This window comes from Mycteria americana, chromosome 21 (assembly GCF_035582795.1).
Source record: "Mycteria americana isolate JAX WOST 10 ecotype Jacksonville Zoo and Gardens chromosome 21, USCA_MyAme_1.0, whole genome shotgun sequence".
In the NCBI taxonomy this organism is placed as follows: domain Eukaryota; kingdom Metazoa; phylum Chordata; class Aves; order Ciconiiformes; family Ciconiidae; genus Mycteria; species Mycteria americana.
This window is the reverse complement of record NC_134385.1, coordinates 6,451,351-6,471,202: the sequence shown is the minus strand read 5'-3', so window position 1 is coordinate 6,471,202 and position 19,852 is coordinate 6,451,351.

Genomic DNA, 19,852 nt, shown 5'->3' with positions numbered 1-19,852 from the left:
GAAGGGAGGATCTGCTCCTCCTTTGATTTGCTGTCTGACTTAATCGGAGTTAATTTGTCACTCTCCGTGGCTGTTCAGCATCAGTGCAGAGCTGCTGCTCTGACATCTACCACCTCGATGGGCATGAAGGGTGCACGAGCTAAAACAGAGCAGCCCTTCGTCACTCTCCAGGCTTGTCCTGTGCAAAGGGTGTTGGTGACGGTTTAGGGTGATGTCCTCCTTAGATGCCACCTCCTTTGTACTGCTGGAAATGGGGCTGGCCTGGAAGCACCACGGCTCTGTTCCAGTAGACAATTTCCTCTGCAGTATGGTTTTATTGCACGGGGAGGTTTCATTTCTTTAGTATTTTCAGCCAAAACGGGTGAAGAAGGACGGGAAGGAGCTGACTTGCAGCAGCTCCTCTGCTCAGTGTTACAGGGTCGTGGGGGCTCGGGGGGCTCCAGCAGGAGCCAGGGGGGCAGAAAGGCTCTAGGCTTTAAGATTACAACAACAACCTCCTCTAATTTAATCATAATCCCCTGGGCCTCTGAGAAGATCTATCTCTGCTGGCAGCTCAAGAAGGGGTTTATGATAGCAGAGGCGATCAAAAGCATCTAATCTATAAAGACAAGGACACGACAATCTTTGACACTTTCTTAGCCAAAACAAGTCTGGGCGCAAAGCTGCAAGGAAATTCCCCTGATATTTCAAGACATCAGTTTAGTCTTCAAGGGAGCTTATTGAGCTGCTTCCCAGGGTGCTAAGGCATGTTAACGTTATGTGTGCATGCTTTAAAAGTTTCACAGTCTTTTAAGCAGATTTGGGGCATACTGTGTCATACAACAAACTTTATATTCTGGGCAAGCAGGCCTGTGTTGCAATGCATTCGGCAATAAAAGTTATAGATGTATGACGTGTGTTATTGGATTTACGCAACATATTATGCTATATGATACAAATCTATGGACCAAGATGACTTTTCCATGTGGAAAGAATTGTAAACGTCTACATTTTTAGGGTGGGAAAATTGAATCTGTTATTTTAGTGCCCATATCTCTCCTTTTCTGGAGCAAGCTGTAAGATGTTAATAGTTTGGAGACCTTTACCCCTTTGTCAAATCTGGCTGAAATTACCCAGTGACATCAAAGATTAAAGGACACGGGCTGTGACAGCGCACACCTTGGCTTTTTAATGCTGACTGTGTCGTGCTCTGGGTCCTCTGGAAAATGCTGGACATCTCTTCAATATGTAGATGAATTAACAGTAATATACCTTTGACCTTGTAATGCTTCACTAAAATTAATCAAGTCCGTCCCCTTCATCTGAGGGGATGGATGTGTACTTTTCTGCTCTGTTTTATTAAAAAAAATCAGGGCAGCAGTCATCACCCAGCAGAGCAGGAGAGCTCAGAATAGGAGCAAAGAAGGTCCAGAGGTGAGTTTCTGCCCGTGACGACTGTGGGTATTTTTTCTTTACACACTGAAAGTTTAAAAAAAAGAAGGACCCACACGTGATCGGGATCATAACAAGATTTCTGTCGCCCTAGATGGGGCCAGATAAACCTCGGTACTTTGCACCGCCCCGGGGTCCCCCTTTCTGTAACCCAGGCACATGGCAGCCGCTAACAGCAGGCAGGAGATGAAGGGTGGGGTTTCGGCCACAAGCAGCCAGCTTTATTAACAAACACGAAATGTGCGTTTGCAATGAGACTTTAAAAAAATTAAAAAAATCCACGGAACAAGTGTGTTTGGATAATCAGCGACGGTAAGAGTTGTCACACACTTCAGACACTTCACCGACTTTAAATTCAAGATGGTGAAGTTTAAATTGAAGCTCTTTGGAAGATGCCCATTCAGTCTGGGTGAGACTTCCATAGCATTGAAATTCGTTGTTCTGCATTGACGTAGTTTTTTAAAATGGGGAGAGTGCGAAGTACAAATGTTGTCTCTGGACCTGGACTAATGATGCAGCATCTCTATGCCTTTTCATGTGTAAAAGCCTCTCTCCAAGGGTGCTACAGGCATAAAAAGGGCTGTTCCCCACGGGTTAATCCATAGGCAGGTCTCTTGGCACCAATTCCTATTGGTGAGAAGCCCTTGGAGTAAATGAATCCTTCTTGTAATAAAGAACAGCAATTTTTATCACTTCCTTGACCTGGGAAGTAGGTGGGAACAAGCCTTGTTGGGAGTTTGTTTGGATACAGCATGATTTCATTTAAATTTCATACCTAAATAACGAATTAAATACCTGCTTGGCACTGCTGCGTTGGCAGTGGTGGGTTTTCTCCAGACTGAACCATTTTACATAATAAAACCATTAGGAAGAGACTGGGTGATGGGAGCAGTTTGATAGTGTGTTTGTACTTATGAAGCTGTCTGCTTTGGTTTATCCCTGCATTTCATGCAACATTAGCTTTAAAGAGCCTGTGTAGACTTGTTAAATTTCCTAAGAGTGAATAACAAGCAGAAAATCCCCTGATCCAAAGCCATACGAAATGATAAAATGTACAGGTCCTGGTCACTGCTGAACGTGGCAAGGAGATGCAGATGCAAGCCTGGGCCTCTTTGGCACAAACAATTGCAGTAAGTCACTGGGATGGAAAAGCGTTATTGGGATTCAATTAATGACTTTGCTATTAGAATTCCATTAATGACTAAAGAGTGTTTCCACTTTTGACAGTGTTATTAAGTTAAGCTTCATTTCAGAGGCAATAACCCAATGCACATGGCTAGCACTATATAAGGAGGGGGAGTATGTGGGGAACCAAAACCATCACAGAGCCTGGGTTTATAGTTAGAAAAGATTCTTTAGCCTTGATGTAGCATTTTCTTTCTGCAGAAATATTCCTGGTTTCTCCCTCTGGTGCAGTTTGGCATCGCTGATGGTGCCCAGGTGCCCGCCTGGTGAGAGCTGGCCCTCCTGCTGGCCCTGTCTCTCTGTCTCCATCTCATCCTCAGCATGGGCAGCTTCTGCTTAGCACCCGGAGACTGCAGGATCTGAGCTCTCCATGTGGCAGGTCACCTCTTGGCCACGTTCGATCCAGTTATAAACCTCGCTAGCTGGCCAGTTTAAATATTACATTACTTGGAGCTACGTTTCTCCGTGGCTCTTAGGGTGCTTTGCAGCCATCAGTTAATTCTACCCCTTGATGCATAAGGAGAAAAAAATTTATACTGCTTTAAACTAAAGCGGAGGGAAGATGCCTGGTTTATAGGTCTCCTACAACTAAGTCTTGTGAATAGAGTTGATGAAAGGACCCAGATCCCTCAGTCTAACCATGAGACAATACTCCCTGCCAGGCTTATAGAGCCAAAATCAGTGCACACAGTTTAGCATAACCTGCTTTTGCTGTGTGGCTGGATTTGCATGGAAGAGGGTAACTGTCCTTGCAAGAACAGCTCTGCCTTTCATCCCTCAAGCTAATAAACAAATAAACCTCATTGCAATCCTGCCCAAAGGCAAATTCCCACTGCTAACAGCCCCTCAAGAAACAAAGTCACGATAGCTGCATCTTGCCAGCTTTTTCCCTCCCTTTGGCTTAAGCGGGGTAAGCCATAGCCAGCCAGCAAAACCAGGACACTGGGAAGTTTGCTTCTATTTAATGGGCCCTTATTGGGATCTCTGGGATCTGCAAGTGTTTCTCCAGTCCAAAAAACACTGGCAGATCCACAGATCACCCTAATAGCAGCTTCATGGGGGTTGGGTGCTCGGTTCTGTGGGTGCTTGGGGAGCTGAGCTGAGCTGCATGGCACTGTCTGGGGACAGAGGGCACAGCTGGGAAACATGGGGAGCCTCTGCTCTATGCTGCTTGTGAGAAGAGACAGAAAAATTAAACATTCTTTATCTGGAGACAGCTTTGGAACAAATAAATGCAACAGCCCTCCTGCCAGACAAAATATTCTTCCAGGTGCCAGTTGTGCTAATGGCATTTAGTGGCTGTTTTGATTCATCAGCTGGCTCCTGCCCAAAAAAGCACATTGGTATCTCACAGGCCTTTTTGTGTAGTGAAAGAGGCACACGCAGGTATTGCTGTGTGGGAAGGGGATGTGTGCTTTGCAAAAGGTTAACAGGAAAATAAATATTTTGTAATTTAAAAAAATGCTGCAATAGCAACAGAGGCTGGAGTGTTGCAGGGAGGTGATTAATGCTGGGAGTTGATGCATGCTCACCAGGGGCCTAATTAGGGAGGTAAAGGCAGCCTTAATTTCTGGTATTTCCAAACTTTTGCATATTTGACTCTGCATTTCTAATAACGATCACTAAATATGAGTTGCTGCATGTGTGCAATAACTCCTGCCTCAATAGCTCTCTGCAATGCACTCTGTACTGTCCAAAGAGAGAATGAGGCACGAAATGGAGCTGAAGCCGGAGCCAAGTGTCACACCAGCAGGCTCCGTTTTAATGCTCTTTCCCTTTGGGATCTGATGGGTTTTGCCTGTGCAGGCTGTAGGCTTTCTGCACCTAGCGCTGATTCCTGAGAGCTAGCAGGCCTGGGTATTAAAAAGAAAGTCTCAAGTGCTTTTAGGTGGGGTTTTTTAAGTGTCTTTAAAAGTCTGGTTTCGTGGTTACTTGCATATATGTGCGTTTTGGATCTTTATGATTTCCTTTATAGACAAGGTGAAAAGAGGTGAAGTAGTGAGCTCAAGGCAAAACAGCGAAGCGAAAGCAGGGAAAGGCTGGAGTTCATTTCGGCATCGTTATGCTGAGAGGGGTGAGCCAGCATTGAAAGGCAGTTATCCATCCCTCGGCTACACTCATGGCAAATGTTATGTTGCTTTTGGAGTAAAAGCCAAAGGGTGGGAGCCGCATCCCAGCCTGGCCTTTGCCAAGGCTTTCCGGGAGGCGATTTGTGTTAATAAAGGGATGCAACGTGCCATGTGTGGGCAGGCTCTTTCAGATGTCTTCCCCGTCTACTGGGTGTGATAGCAGCAAAGCCGGCTGGCAGAGAAACTCCTACGGCAGAGCACAGGCAAAGCCCAGAATGCTTCTTGAGAAAAAAAAAAATCCTGGATAAAGGCCTGGGATTCTGAACCAGGAAACTCTCCTGACTTTTAATCCCTGTGTGCTCAGGAGGCAAGAGGGAGCTACATGTTTCTCCTCTTACCAGCGTTGCTGCTCTTTTCCATTGATTTCCCCCCTCCCAGGTCTTAACATTGTCAGAAAATTCAAGAAAAATGCCCCAAAGTTGCCCTGAAGTAAACATTTAAATTAAAAAAATCAGAATTCCCAGCCCATAGCCCCTAAATCTCATTAAGAAATCCTCAAAATATTAAAGATCGCATACCTGCATTTCCCTAAAGCAAAATGTCAAATATCAGAGAGGCTGTTAATGAATTGGCAAATATAACCCGGTGAACTGCACCGAAATATATTAGAGGAGAAAGTAGGAAGATTAAATTGCAATTAAATGACTTCAGAACATCCAGGCCCGATGAGAAAATGAAGCTGACTGTTAAGAGGAATCAACTTTAACAAAACTGCTGCCTAGATCTTCACATTTAAGCCGCTTCAAAGACTTTTCTCATCTCAGACTAGCTCCAAAAGAACAGACAAACAACTGAAACCCATAAAGCAAAACAATAAGAGCGCTGATAATTAATCTTGATGTGATTAAGAAGTTGGAGGAGATGGGAAATCTAATTGTGCAACAATTACTTTTATTTATCAGTTTTATAATGAAGTGCTGAGGAAGAAGTTTCTCTGGAGATCCATCCAGCCTTGGGTTATTTTTCCAAACCTCATCCATGTGGCACAGCCATCTGCTGTGCGGAAAAACCGGCAGCCTGGCGAGCCCAGCACCTCCTGCCGCCGATAGCCGCCTCCTCGTCTTGCAGAAAGCCGGTGCTGGGTGTCAGGGACACGCGGGCGCTGCAGCCGAGGGGCGCGGGCTGGGACCGGTCGAGCTGATTTAGGGGGTGACAGGTGAGGCTTCGTGGCAGGAGCAGTGTCCCGTGTGCCCAAACCTGTCTGCGCACTAATGAGATTGTCCCCCTTAGTCTCAGGACTAGCCTTTGCAAGGTGTCAAATGAGCTGGTCAAAAAATGCGGAGGAGCTTTTCAGGTTTGCACTGAGGTTTTCAGAGGAAGCACAACTTTCCCGAAAACTTTGAGAGGAAAAGATCAGGCTTGCTCAAGACATTTCCTTTCGATAACATGGTAATATTTGTTTCAACCATCAATCACTTTGTCTTGATTCTTTTAAAATCCCTTTTATTATGGACATATGCAAATACACGCATCCGTGACTCACATAACTTACCTGGTACGTCTGTTGTGAAGCTTCAATAAATCACTCCAACATTGCTGAACTACCTGGAATTATCTACCTGTGAAAAGTTAAAAAACATTGTTGGTTTATTTTCTCCCCAAAGAGCTCAATGCCAAGAAACATGGAGCCCCAAGGGACAGAAATTCCCCGTGCCCCTGGTGCTCCATAGCCTGTGGACACAGAGGAGATGCAAGCTGTGCTGTGAGCCTTGGGCACGTGGCAGGCGTCCTCCGCTCCGGTCCCCAGGGCTCAGAGACAAAACCGGGAAGGAAGCGAGGCCGTTTGGGGACTGCAGGTGGCTGGAGGAAGGGTCAGCAAGCTCAGGCTCCTGAACGCCACACCGTCACCTGAATGCCTCGTTCAACATGCTCCCAATAGCCTGAAGTGACCCTGGATGTGTTGCTGGGTTGCCGTCTCCTGCGAACTTGACTTACAGCAGAAGAAGAAGCATGGAAACAATTTTGCCTTTGCATCCGCAGCCTCAGTTTGTGTGTACTGGGCCAGAGCAAAAAAACGCAGTGGTTTTGCAGAGCCTTGTTCATCCCTGTGGTGAGAGGCACTTGGTGCAGTGATTCCCCAAACCCTCCAGTTCTCTGCTCGTTGGAAACATTTTCTGGCAGGACAAAAGAGAAAAAAATTTTTTCTGAGTAACTGGTGCGGATCCACGTTTAGAAAAATCTTGTTTAGAAAAATCCTGTTGCCCCAGTGAGCTCTACAGCCACCGTGTAGCTGTTTACTCATGGCCACCAATGTTTAATTAACCCTTTTATACTGCTGTATGTGGAACTTTTGGATCGAGAGCTTGGCGGATTCATTTCTAAGCTTTGCTAAAGCCCTAATAACCCTTCAGCTGGCTGAATGAACAACCGGGAGCTCGAGCAAGCAGCCTTGCAGCTGAGGATGGGTGCTGCCAGCTGGGCTTGCACAGCGCAACCCAGCACTTGACCTTTTGCTGCTTTTCCATCCTGCAGCCTCGACTGCTGTACCTGCTGCTGGGGAAGCAACCGGCTGGAGATGAGCGGGTACTTGGGGGAAAATGGAAACCTTGGCAGCTGCGGGTGCTTTTGTAAGCGCTGCAGGGCTGCGCGGTTTGAGTATCACCTTCTCTCTCCCCTTTTCTAATCAATAATGCATTGTCCTGGATGGCATTTCCCTCCGAGAAGGGGGCTGTTGGCATGGGACTTCGTGACCCTCTTTTCTGGCATTGCCATGCAAAGTGTGCATTGAAAAGGAGCTGGGGCAGGGGACAGAGTATGGGGGAAGCTGAACAAGGGACTGTTGTTCACGGTCCGTTCCCAGTACAAGAAGTAAGTTCAGACGAACAACAGGAGGCTGTTCCTCGTGCAAGAAGTGCTTATCTGGTGGAACTCCTCGCCGCAGGATGTTGCAGAAGCTGCAAATTTCTTTGAGTTCAAAACCAGCCACATAAGGTGCTGGGGGAAAAGCCTCAAGGGCTCAAATGCAGAAACACTGCTTCCACCTTAAAAAGCCTCTCACACATGCTGGGGGTTGAAATTATTCTGGAAGAGGAGCATCACTGCATAATTGCCCTGTTTATACACCGCTGGGTGACTCTGAGAGCCAGGATCAGGCCCGATGGATCATGGGTCTGACCCAATGCCCTGGTACTGACATCCAGCCCCGGCTGGGTTGCTCCCATCAGCAGCTGTCTCTCTCTGCCAGCTGTTTCCAGATGCTGCTCTGAGTCCCTTTTTCCCAAGCGTGATTCCCTCATGCCCACCTCCTTGCCCGGCTATTTGCATTTTAATAGAGCTGCCTTGACCAGGTTGCTGGTCTCCTTGATGCACAAAATATATGTCTATGCAAAGAGTCCTGGCCGCTTTTCATCGGGGTGGAGGGAGGCTGGGCAGGAATACCAGGTGTAATTGGAAGGCTGGGGGCTACTGTATCTCGTAAACCTCAAGTGGGTATCATGGGGGAGAAGATAAAAGGAGATTCTTATTCTTTAGGCCAAGACTACGCAAATCAAACAAAGACAAAGCCGTGATGTGCCCAAGGGCAACTTCCCAGTGGCATATGGGAATAGGGACCTGTAAATAAAGGTTTTCTTGGCAGCCAGTCTGAACAAGGGCAGGTGTTTGAAGTATTTCCTGGATGCCCTGAGGCAGCGATTGTTCGTGGGGGGAGAGCTTTCTGCCTCTTAAACAGGGGCACAGCTCGGGATTGACAAACTCTGGGCACCGATCATCCCCGGGGGTCCTGCTGGGGACCTGCCCCGGGAGCTCGGGGTGTTGCACCCTCCCCACGCTTGTCGTTACTAACAGGCAGCCTCAGCCTCTGGGCAGCTCTTATTAACGGTGAAGCCTGGCACGTCGGCATTTCCCGTTAGCGGTTAGATCTGCATTTAATTACTGCGCAGAGAGGCACTTCTAAACAGGGAACAAGGTCTCTTTCCTCATGTAATAAAGATGCTTTCTGTGGGCTCGACCCTGTGGGTTTTATCTCCGTGGGTGAGCCACCCCTCGAGGATGCGCTGGCCGGGGCGTTCGAAAAGCGACTGCTGGCGTCTTCCCTAGTGTCCTTACCGTGGCCTTGGCAGCAGTGGTCTCTGCACCGAGAGCCCTGGAGCAGCCATGCCCGCTGCTGCCAGGCAGGCAGGCGGGGTGCGGAGGCTGTGTGGGGGCCCTGGGCAGCGCTGGGAGCCCGGCTGCAGGCAGACCCAGGCGGTGGAGCTGAGAGGGTGCCCACAGTGGGTTTGGCATTGCAGAAGGGACGGGGTCTGCAGGGAGAGCTGGTTGTGCATGCCTGGGATTGCTGCCCGCTGAGGGAGATGGGACAGGACAGCCAGGGACGGTCTCTGTCGGACCGAATCGCCGGTGCAAGGGGTGATCGCCTCTTCCGATGCTCCCGCAGAGGCGCGTCTCTCGCCCAGAGGAGTCTAGCCAGGGGCGGTTTCTTATTGATTAGTGCCGAGAAAAAGGAGAACGTAGCTTTAGAGGAGCTTTTCTAGCTAGCAAGTCCTCACGGAGGAGAGCAGCTCCTATATCAGTAGAGGGCAGGAAGCAGACTTGCTTTTGAGGACAAGGCTTGCAGGCCTGACAGCACAGGGGACCTGAATTAGTTACTCTTTGCGGAGTTATGACCATGGGAAGAAGGAGAATTTTTTACCAATAATCTATTTAATTAATATAAAGGATTTTTTTTCGTCTGTTTTCATGGAGATTCAGAATGGCTGAAAAAGACTGAATTGTTTTTGTCAGGCAGAGTAGGCAGCTTGTAGTTCTCAAGAGGATCAGGCTTTTAAACTGAGGTAATTTGTTTTCCCCATTCTAAACTTTATTTTAAAAAGTAATTTGGGAAAATTGCAGGGTTTTTTCTTTCCTCAGTTTCCAGGAACGGACTACGTTGCAGGCAACTTCGTGGTACTGGGAAGCATTTTTCCCAGGCTAAAGGATAGGGATAAGCAGCCCACTCGGAGCGTTATGCCAAACATTTTCTTCCTTCCCAAAACAGAGCTTAAATACACAGCGAGAGATGGTAACTCCCACTGAGTTCAGCAGGAGTCCAGCTATCGCATGCCCTTCCAAATCTGCCCAGCGGTCATATCTATCAGTTATACCTTAATTTAGTGTGCTACTGTCCTGGGTCTGTTCTGCCTCTGGATGAGCCCAAAAACCTTGTGAAGTGTTTTGTTCCTGATGAACCTGATATTCCCAACCAATAGTTTGCTCAGCAGGGCAGCGCTGAGGTTTGAACCAGGCTCTCCAACCGCTGGAGGAACCGTCCTGGTTTACTGGCTTACTGGCAGTTTGAAAAGATGCTGTCTAGGCTGCTGTGCTGCCATGAAAAGTTTTAGCATCAGCGAGTCCATGTTCTCAAATGGAAAAACCAAGTAAACAGAAGCCCCTTAATAGGAATATATCCAGCTGTCACTGTATTGTGGTGCAGAGCACATCTTTCTCCACCTCATGCTCTTCCCCTCTCTCTCCCCCTTCCTGACCACTCCATCGGTCCTTACCACAATAAACTGATGGGTTTTTCACCTTGAGGTGTTCACTGGGGGATGCCCTGGTCCCTTGCTGGGACCTGGTTGGGAGCGAGGTCAGAAAGCTTCCAGGAGCATTGGGTTTTGGGATGCACCTGCAAAGATGGATTTGAATATATACATTGTGGAGAGGGATTATTTTAGCTGTTGCAATGAGGCTATCTCAAAGATAGATTGAGTTTTTCGAAGTAGGAGGAACCCATAGGACCTGAGGAACTTGTCATGTATTGACAGTCTGCAGACATGATAAACAAGTTGATGTAGGAGGAATCAATTCATTTTAATTTGGAAGCAAGAACAGGGAAATGACTGAATTATCTCCTCTCACAGGGATGGCCCCAACAGCACCGCAGAATCGGATTTGTTGTTAACTTTTACAGTTATTATTTTATTGTCTGTATTTCGGGGAAATATATTGAGGAGTCCAATGGCTGCACCTCACAAGGGAAGCATATGAGAATAATAAAAATAATAGCTCTTTTCAGCTATCGATATCAAAGTATTTAATGAGGTTGGTTTTCCTTGCCTTACAGACAAGCTACTTGCCGAAGTTACATCAAATTTGGTGGCATAGAACCACAGAGATGCTGCCTCAGTTTCCCTCCCACTGTTGCAGGCAGTAGCAGAGGAGGATGAGGACTCATTGCTCAGACCCAGCCTGCGCTCTGTCCATGGATGCTCCTCCACATCTGCAATAGCTCTATGGCCTCTTTGGTCTATTACTGGCCCTTATCAACGCATGCAGCATTAAGACCAAGGCAGGGTGGGAGTATTTATCTCACAGGAATTGGTGCCCTTTCAGCTTCATTTGCAATCGCCTGCCTCTCCTCGCGGCCCTTTGCAGAGGGATGGGGAGAGGATGCAGGCGAGCAGTGCTGTAGCATCGTTGCCTTGGGAGCCGGGAGAAGGACGAGGCAGTCAAAAGCGGATGAAATCCCACCCCATCTGTGAGGAGCAAATCCAAACATCTGCTCTTTCCACTCTTTTTCTGTCCCCTCTAGGCAAATTACAGGAGCCTCTGCCACAGCAAAAGGCTTTTAATCAAAGCTAATTACCCACTTCAAACATTTTTTCAGGGGTCTCAGGGTCAGTCCTGGTGACCATGTCCCCATGATGGCACACATCCTTGGCTGTGTTTCCCCTGAGCGGAGGAGGAAAGCGGGCCACGGGCTGTGATGGCAGCCCTCTCCTACCCCACGGAGCAGGTCTCCGTGGAGAAACCGCAGGAGAGAGCTGATGGGCTGCTCAGTGAGACGGTGACATCCATTAGTTCGGCTTGGAGGGTTTAGAGATGCCGGCTGACTTAATTGGATTTTGGTGTGACACAAATCTGTCCAGTCTGGAGCAGGGGAGAAAATTAAAGAAACTCAGGGGATTTCTGCCTTACGTTTCCTTGAGAGCACTTGGCAGAGCACAACTCCCGCTGAGGGGGTGATGCAGAGGGGATTTTGTGCTGCTGGTGATGATGATCAAGCTGGGGCCAAGTGGGACGGATGAAGCATCCCACAGTAATGTTTCTGGCTTGTAAACTGAACCAGTGGCCCCAGCGGCCTGTCAGGAATAGACACTATATAAGGGTAATGCTGGTTGGGGTTACCAACCCCCTGCATAGGGGTCAGTAGGGGTCTGGTTGGTTGAACTCTTTGGGGAAAGGCAGGTGGACGTCAGGTCCAAATTCTGCTGCCCTTTGAATGTATTTTGACCTCTGGGTCCTTCTTACACGTGCTGCTTTTACTGCACAAAATGTACTATTAAAGCAACCATACTGGATCAGAAGCCCATCCAGCCCCATGCTGTGTCTCCAGCAATGGGCACAAGCAGATGCCAAAGGAAGGGCAAGCCCATCCATGGCAAGTTGCCTGGCTCCATCCCTGGCCATGCTGCAGATGTACTGTGTAGCCCAGGCAGGTTTCCACACCACACTCTTGCTCTCCCACTCCCATCTCCCTTACGGGACACAGGGCTTCTTAACTTAACTGGAAAATGTCCCATGTGCTGCAGATCCCAGGTCCAGGCCCGGCTCTATGGGATTGCAGCGTGGAAATCAGTGGGAGCCGATGGGATTCCTCAATCTGAGGTGTGCTGGAGAAGACACCCACTGATGTCACTGGCTTTAGGACATGCCCTTGACTTTGCAGACCCTGGAAGCACCGAACAAAAGCTCTTGAAGTGCAGGACAGCTGCTTGAGCCAGGGCTGACTGTTAGTGGCCTTTCAGCTCCCTCTGCAGATATAATTAAAGCAACGTTTCCATGCCCAGATCAATTCACTCTGTCTTGGACCTCTTTTCCCCCATGGTGGAGACAGATTGAGTTTATAAATGCCTCTGACAAATCAGCTCAGTGGAGGCTGAGGAATGGGAGGCTTCCCTGCCCTCCATGCGCCCGACTGGACCAGAAGCACAGGCTGTTGCCAGCTTTGCTTGGTGCACGGTTGCCTCTTGCCACGCTTTTGGCACCCTGAGGTGCCAGTCAGCAGAAGATGGGTTGTTTCTCCTGCCTAAGTTGCCGGGCCCAGGGAGGCAGGGAGCAGGCAGATGGTGCGGGCAGGGCCTGCCGTCTGCCTGATGCCTTGCATCAGCTGCGCTTTTGGAAGCCTTCTGCAGCCCTGCCCTTGAAGTGCTGCTCGAATGCTCACGCTGAGATCTGTTCTCTACCGTTAGTGCCAGAATTCGGCAGCAGTCCCAAAATCCCCACTCCTTGCCTGGTCTGTAGCGGTGCCCTCCCTGGGATGTGTCCTGGTGTAGCAGTCCTGCAATCACTCAAGCAAGCAGCAGCAGAAATTGCAACCATTGCCTTCAGCAATGGGGTCTTGTGCCCTGCTCTAGACAGGGATAGCTGGTGTTGACTGGGATCAGTGTGCCACGATACTTTAGGTCAGGGCTGGGGCTCTTTTCAAGGAGGCCAACTCGTGATGGTAGGTGTTCACAGTGGGTCTGAGGTGTGCCCATCCTGCAGAGAAGTGGGCTGAGAACCCCACCGTTCATTACATGGGGATGCCTGAGCCTCCTTCAACCCTGCGGCTGGTTCAAGTGTCTGTGCAATGGCAGCATTTTGCATTTTCTTTCCAAGGAGAGCCTTCCCCTTCTGCCTCATGGTTTTCTTGACCTAACATAACCTAAGATGATCCATACTAAGTCAGACAAATGCATATATCCTGCAGTGGATCCCTAGGGAGGAGTAAACGGGACCGAAGTATTCAGGAACCCCTCTCTTAGCAATGCCCGGTAGCATGTTCTGCTCTGAGAGGGAGGGAAAGAAACACTGGCAATGCATTGCAGTGAGTGAAATCAGCTGCTCCAAATGGTGTCCAGCTCTGGCTATCACGTCCAAGAAAATTCAAACAAAGACTGAGAAACTGGAGAGAAGAGATGAGAGATTCAGGGAAACCTCTTCTGTAAAAGATTAAGCAACTGAAAAAGCAAATGGTGAAAGCATACAAAAAAGATGAATTATCCAAAGATGGGGAAGTTCTGTTCCTCTGATTGTGGGTACATGGGCAAGTACCTTTAGCCATGAAGTTATCAAGCAGTAATTTCAGAGCTCCTCAAGGCACTGTCTACCCTGTGGCAAGGACTCGGGCCAGGGAACTCATCAACACCTGATGTGACACAGGCAGAGGGGGTTCAGCTTGATAAAACCAATTGCATGGTCCAAGTTCACTCCAGGAGCAAAAGCAGACTTTCTAAGAAGCAGTTTTGTGCTTTATAATGAAATCTTTCATGTCCGTTTGGCTTCCGGCTGTCCAGGTGGCTGCAACCTTGTGGAATTTGAAAGGTGTTGAAGATGTGGGCTCATCGCAATTTACTTTGATGCATCTTTTACAGCAAATTCAGCAGAAATGCTTCCAGATTTTCTCCCTTTAAATCTCCTTCTCCTCTCTCCCTGTCTCAGCTTTCTGGCCAGACTTGTCACATCGATTTTGATAACATGATCTCTACAGTTTCAATAATGCAGAAAGGGGGGAAAAAAAGTGCTTTTATTGATGTTATTTCTTATGCATCCTGCACTGAGATTAAGCTTTGGCTGGAAAACCCTGTCCTTCAGCCTAAATGTACTGTTCATACCTTCTCTGGGATTCACAGGGAGAACTTGCAGCGGGAGAGGGAAATTGCACAGTAATATCGAGGCTGTTACGAGTTTGATGACCCTGTGCTGATAGATGACATTAAGTATGGGTAATACGTGTGAGACTGATATAAAGTCAAATACAGAGAACCAAATTTTTCAGTTTCCAACCCCAAACCTTTAGCTCATGATGAGCTTGTGAGATGACCTTTAAAACGCTCCTGTTGCTCCAATTAAGGTGGAGATGCTCCTCTGATTGCGTAATGCCATTGGTGACACACAGCTGCTCGGAAAACAGGGATAAGTTTTGACTTTAACTTAACGTGCTTGAAACTTAACCTGCGAGCACATCACTGGGCTGGGTCTTTTGCACCGGGGTCTGGGCTGTCACAGGTGCAATATCCCACGAGTCAAACGAAGCAAAGCTTGGGAAGGAAAGACGAGCAGACAAAAGCCACAAGCCCTGAGCTTCTTTAACTTCCTATTGGATTCTCCATCCTGAGCAAGTCTTGCTTTGAAGATTATTGATCCCTCTGGGTGCTGAGACCTGCCTTGTTTCAGGACTGAGGCATCCCTGCTCTTCTTTTCTGGTTTGGTTTTATTTTTTTCCCCCCTATAACTTACATCAGAGCAAAACCACTCTTACAGCACAGTGATGCTCCTCTAGGAACAGTTCTCCTGTCTCTCATGTTGTATTTCGCTACCCAGGTTTTCTATGCAGGCTTTGGCAGGTGGAGGGAGGTGTGCCCCGGCCGCCACTGCCCCTGGCTTTTCTTTGGGCGAGTTGTTCTCTGGGGACAGACTGAACCCCTCTTGTGAATGGGACAAGAGCCTGAGAGAGGGAGGAAGCAACCAGAGCTTGCTCAGATCTGTCTGCAGCATCAGCCAGCAGAGATAAGGGGTTGAGAAAGAGAGAAAGAAGGAGTCTGTTCTGCCGGAGATGTTGCTCCAAATGTGCCCGGTTTCACAGATAAATCTATTTTAAAATGTTGTCAAGCATCGTTTGGGGTAAGGTGAAAGGTTGCAGGTTTGCACCAGAAGTGTGTTTCTTCTCTCAGTCCTCTGCTAGTTCCTGAATCCTCTCTGAGGACTAAGCAAAGGAGCGTGTTTGGGGCACAGATTTAGCTGCAGTCTAGCAGATGGCAGGGAGACGGCCTTTGCTAAAATGGTTGGATGCAACAGCTTAGCTGGAGGATTACGGGGAGGGTTTCCTTCCCCCCTTTTGAAAGCTGTCACTGTTTCAGCTGCTTTGTCACTACTTTGGTCGTGAGGGTGCACTGCGGGAAGGGTGGCCTGCCCTTGGTGACGGTGGACGAGATCCACTGCAGCCCTAAGCCCCAGCCATGGGGCTCGTCCTGCCCTGCCAGGGCGAGGCTGCAGCTTCCCGAATTTTTGCTCTATTTCTCCTTTTACCACTTCCAGTTTTGGAAGTGACACAATTGCTCAGTGAACAACTCCAAACCTTAGGGAAACTGCTTGTCTTCCAAATTCATTCCTTTGCAGGTTTTATTATTTGTGAGAGGCAAAAAAAGAGACAACTTCAGTGCCATAAGAAGTTTCCTCATCTTTTCCTTGGTGAGGACCATGTAAAGTCTCTCCAGAGCTGTTCTCCAGGCATTTTAAAGTTTTATTTAATTTTTTATGAGTTGCTTTTTGTGCTGCTTATCCGAGCTTTGGGGTATAGAAGGTGTGTTGGGTAAATGGCTCTTGCCCTTGGACTGGGGTCGAGGGCAGTCTGCATTGGTCCCATGTTGACAGGGAGCTTGATTTTCAGCCTGTCTTCCCCTGAGAAAGCTTGTTTCCCTCCCAGATAAGCTCTGCCTTTACTGATGGTGCCAAGGAGTTCATCTGTCAGCCACATTCATCATCCCAGGTGTTAGCTGGTCTTTTAGGTGTTTGCAGCCTGGATTGCCTGGGAGGTAAGGACGGGGATCTTGAGTCTGTTTTCACGTGCTGCAAGGAGTGTGAAGGTTGGCTTTGCCATCTCTCAGCATCTCAGCAGTGTGCGAAGGAGTTTCCTTTTCTGTTACCATGGGTTATTGCTATTCCACAGTTTGCTAATCCTAATACAACCCAGGTAGCACAGCTCCAGCTTTCATCCTTGCTGCCGTCACCCCTGTCAGAGGAATGCTAAGGTTTTGTACAAAATTAATTTCTACCAAGGTGATGATGCCACTGGTTTGTCTAGCTTCAGCACAACGGTCTGAAGAAACCGTACATGCACTGAAACCCATCACTCTGCCATGGCACCCAGTTTAGCACTGCAGTGAGGTTGTCTTGTTCATGGGGTGCTTTGGAAAGAGCAAAGGCTCTGCCAGATGGGGGAACTGGCTGTTGTCTTACCTGGAACATCTTTCTAGAAGGCTTGCACAGGAGGCAGAAATGCTTCATTTCAGGTACTTTCTCCTGATTCTCAGCCAGCTGAAATACAACTACGGCTGTTTTATTACTGTCAACTACAAGTGTGATCATAACAGCAAGGAAAATACATCTGTCTGTTGTTCACTGGGAAAATTACTGCTCCTAAATGAGCTATCAGCGAAGGCTGCAGCTGTGCTCGGAGTCAGGCTGGTTGCATGAGAGCACAAACCTTCGTAGTAGGTTAACATGGTCAAAAGCTCGTGCTTTGCCACAGACCCTCCTGATGACCTCAGATAAGTCCTTTGGCCACTGCCCGCTTCAGTTCTTGGTTGGCACCTGAGGGTGATGGCACGGCTCTGGCCACAGGGCTTGTGAATCAACTACACGGCTTAGACTCCCAGCTCCCTTCAGCCAGGTACCAGACACCTAATTACATCCATAAATTTGAGCTGTAAATTCCTGGAGCACTTCTATAAATAGTTTACATTTTTGCTGAGTGTATCAAGTGTATGGACCCTGTTTTAATACAGATGGGCTTGATGGCCAGTTATCATCCCATGGATGTAACGCCCTGTGCCCAGCTAAGCGTTTTCACTAACGATGGCGAATTTCCATGAATTAGTTTTCTATTGAATTGAGTTACTTTTTTATGGTGAAGAACTTTTATGGTGAAGAACTTTATGGTGAAGAACAAAAAAGGGGTTTTGCCGTAGAAGAGCCGGTCTGCTGAGTCCAGTGCTCTTCTTCCCCTCTGCAGTACTGTCATCCCTCTGCCCCTGGTGCACTGGGATGAGAGGGGAGGGATTTCAAAGTGGTGGCAGTGCTGCTGCTCTTATCTTTGGCAGGATTTGAAAGCATGTGGGAAACACCCCCCCACACCCCACACTCCCCGCCCGCCCCCCGAGATTGCAGTTCCCTTACCTTTGTCATTCATCTGTAAGTGCTTTGCAGGCAGCACTCTGGGGGTCACAAGTACCCCTTGCTGCTGCAGGCAGACGCAGGCAGGATCTCAGCAGTCCCCTCAAGGCCATTTCACCAGCAGCTCCTGTATGAAACACGAAAGGGCAGACCAAGAGCACGCCGTGTGGCTTTTCTCCAGGAGACCCCAAGAACATGAGGTTTAAACTGAAATATCACACAATTTCCCATGTGAGCAACACAAACAGGGTTTTCCCTGCCTTCCTGAGGCCAGCCAGGCCTTTCCCTGCAGAGACGAGGGGCAGATGCTCATGAATATGACTGGACACAAGGCAGACGATAGCGGTGACTCTGTTACTCTCTCCCACCAAGAGGCAGTTGGTTTAAGAGATGCCTCTGGCAGCTGGATGTATTGCTGCTTCAGAGGCTCTGCTGCTGAAATCTCTGCTTTGCATCTCAATAAAGGATCTCTCTGCCACTTCTCCCTCCATAAAGCACAGCCTATATTTAGAGTGTTTAGAATTGCGTATTTAAGCAGCAGGCTTAATTAAATTCTCCTGGTGCAGGAATCAGCCCCTATTGCCTCTTCACGAGCCTAACCACAGACTGCTCTGCTGTAAATACAGCCTGCCCGGAGCTGGTGGGGGACCGAATTCAGATCGGGACCTCCTGCTCTGTCCTTGGAGCAAAGGCATTTGGACCCAAATGGAGGATCCCAGATCAGCTGGACTGCTGGGCTTAACCCAGAGCTCCTGTTCAGGAGGAAAGTGAGGATAAAGCTCTCCCCTTGCCTTGAAGCCTGGATAAAAAAAAAAGCCTTTTTCTGGGTGTTTTTTACCAGCATTGGAGTTTAGGAGCAGGGAGGCAAATCTCTGCTCTTTTCTGCAGGATGGTTCCCAGAAGATATCATTATATATTTGTTTATTGAATTACAAAAGAATGTAATCCTTTCCTAGGCCTTCTGCCATTTCTGTATGAGGGCATGCACAAATAATGGAAACACATCTTCTTCAGTTATTTATCTGAAGAGAAATGCTTAATGCATTATGATACGTTCCACTTGAACTGGAGTCCAGTATCCTGCATTCAGTACATTAAGCTGTAACTCGATTACTCCAGAAGCTGGAGTCCGAACGAAGATCAGGGCCTGCTGGGGCTGCAGGGATGAGCAGGAGAAAGTGGTCTTTGTTCCCAAGATCTCAGTTTGAGCAGGGCTCTGTCCCTCTTTTCTAGGTACAAAGAGAGTAGGGCCAGTTGCAATACGACAAGGGGTAATGGTTTTAAACTAAAAGAGGGTAGATTCAGACTAGATACAAGGAAGAAATTTTTTACAATGAGGGTGGTGAAACACGGAAACAGGTTGCCTGGAGGGCTGGTAGGTGCCCCATCCCTGGCAACATTCAAGGCCAGGCTGGACGGGGCTCTGAGCAACCTGATCTCGTTGAAGATGTCCCTGCTCACGGCAGGGGGGTTGGACTAGGTGACCTGTAAAGGTCCCTTCCAACCCAAACTATTCTATTATTCTATGTAGCAGAAACGGCATTTCTCTGCCATGCAACATCACATAACATCTAATAATTGATGGGATGGAAGAGTGAGGGAAAAGCTGTAGCATAGCCCTCATGAGATGGGACAATGAGGCATCCAAAATGCTTCACACCAGCCAAAATCAGTCAGGGCAAAGGAGCCCAGGTGCATCTGTACAACATGTCCAAAGATGACTTACCCGTGGACATGCAGGAGATCTGCAAGGAGAGCGAGGGGCTTGGGGTCTCAAGAGCACTTCACACACAAATCCCCTTTCTCAGCTGTGCTGGGGAGCAATCTCCAGGCCTACCTTAAGGGCAAGGAGCCCATCTGGTTCCCAGCTCTGTATGCCAACACTGACTGATGTACTGTAGGGAAAAATTTAATGTATAGAGGAGGAGGAGGCCGGAGAAGATACTGATAGATGTAAAAGTTGATCTTTGCTCTGACAGCATGACCCAGCCTGTTCCTCTCCTCCCTGGAAATTTGGATTTGAATGCACAGAAAGCATGCGCGCATCAGCTATTTTTGTAGCAGAGAGCCAGCAGCCGCTGCTCTTTGCCACCTGCCAGAGATCAGACCCGAGAACAGGCACTGGACCGTGTCAACGTCGAAAGGACCCCGGTGCCCCTTTCTGGATAAGAAACAGCCTGAGCGTCAGCTGCATGGGTACTTGCAATTCTCCACCGACTGAAGCAGGAGGGGCAGCTTGTTAATCCGCTGCTGTT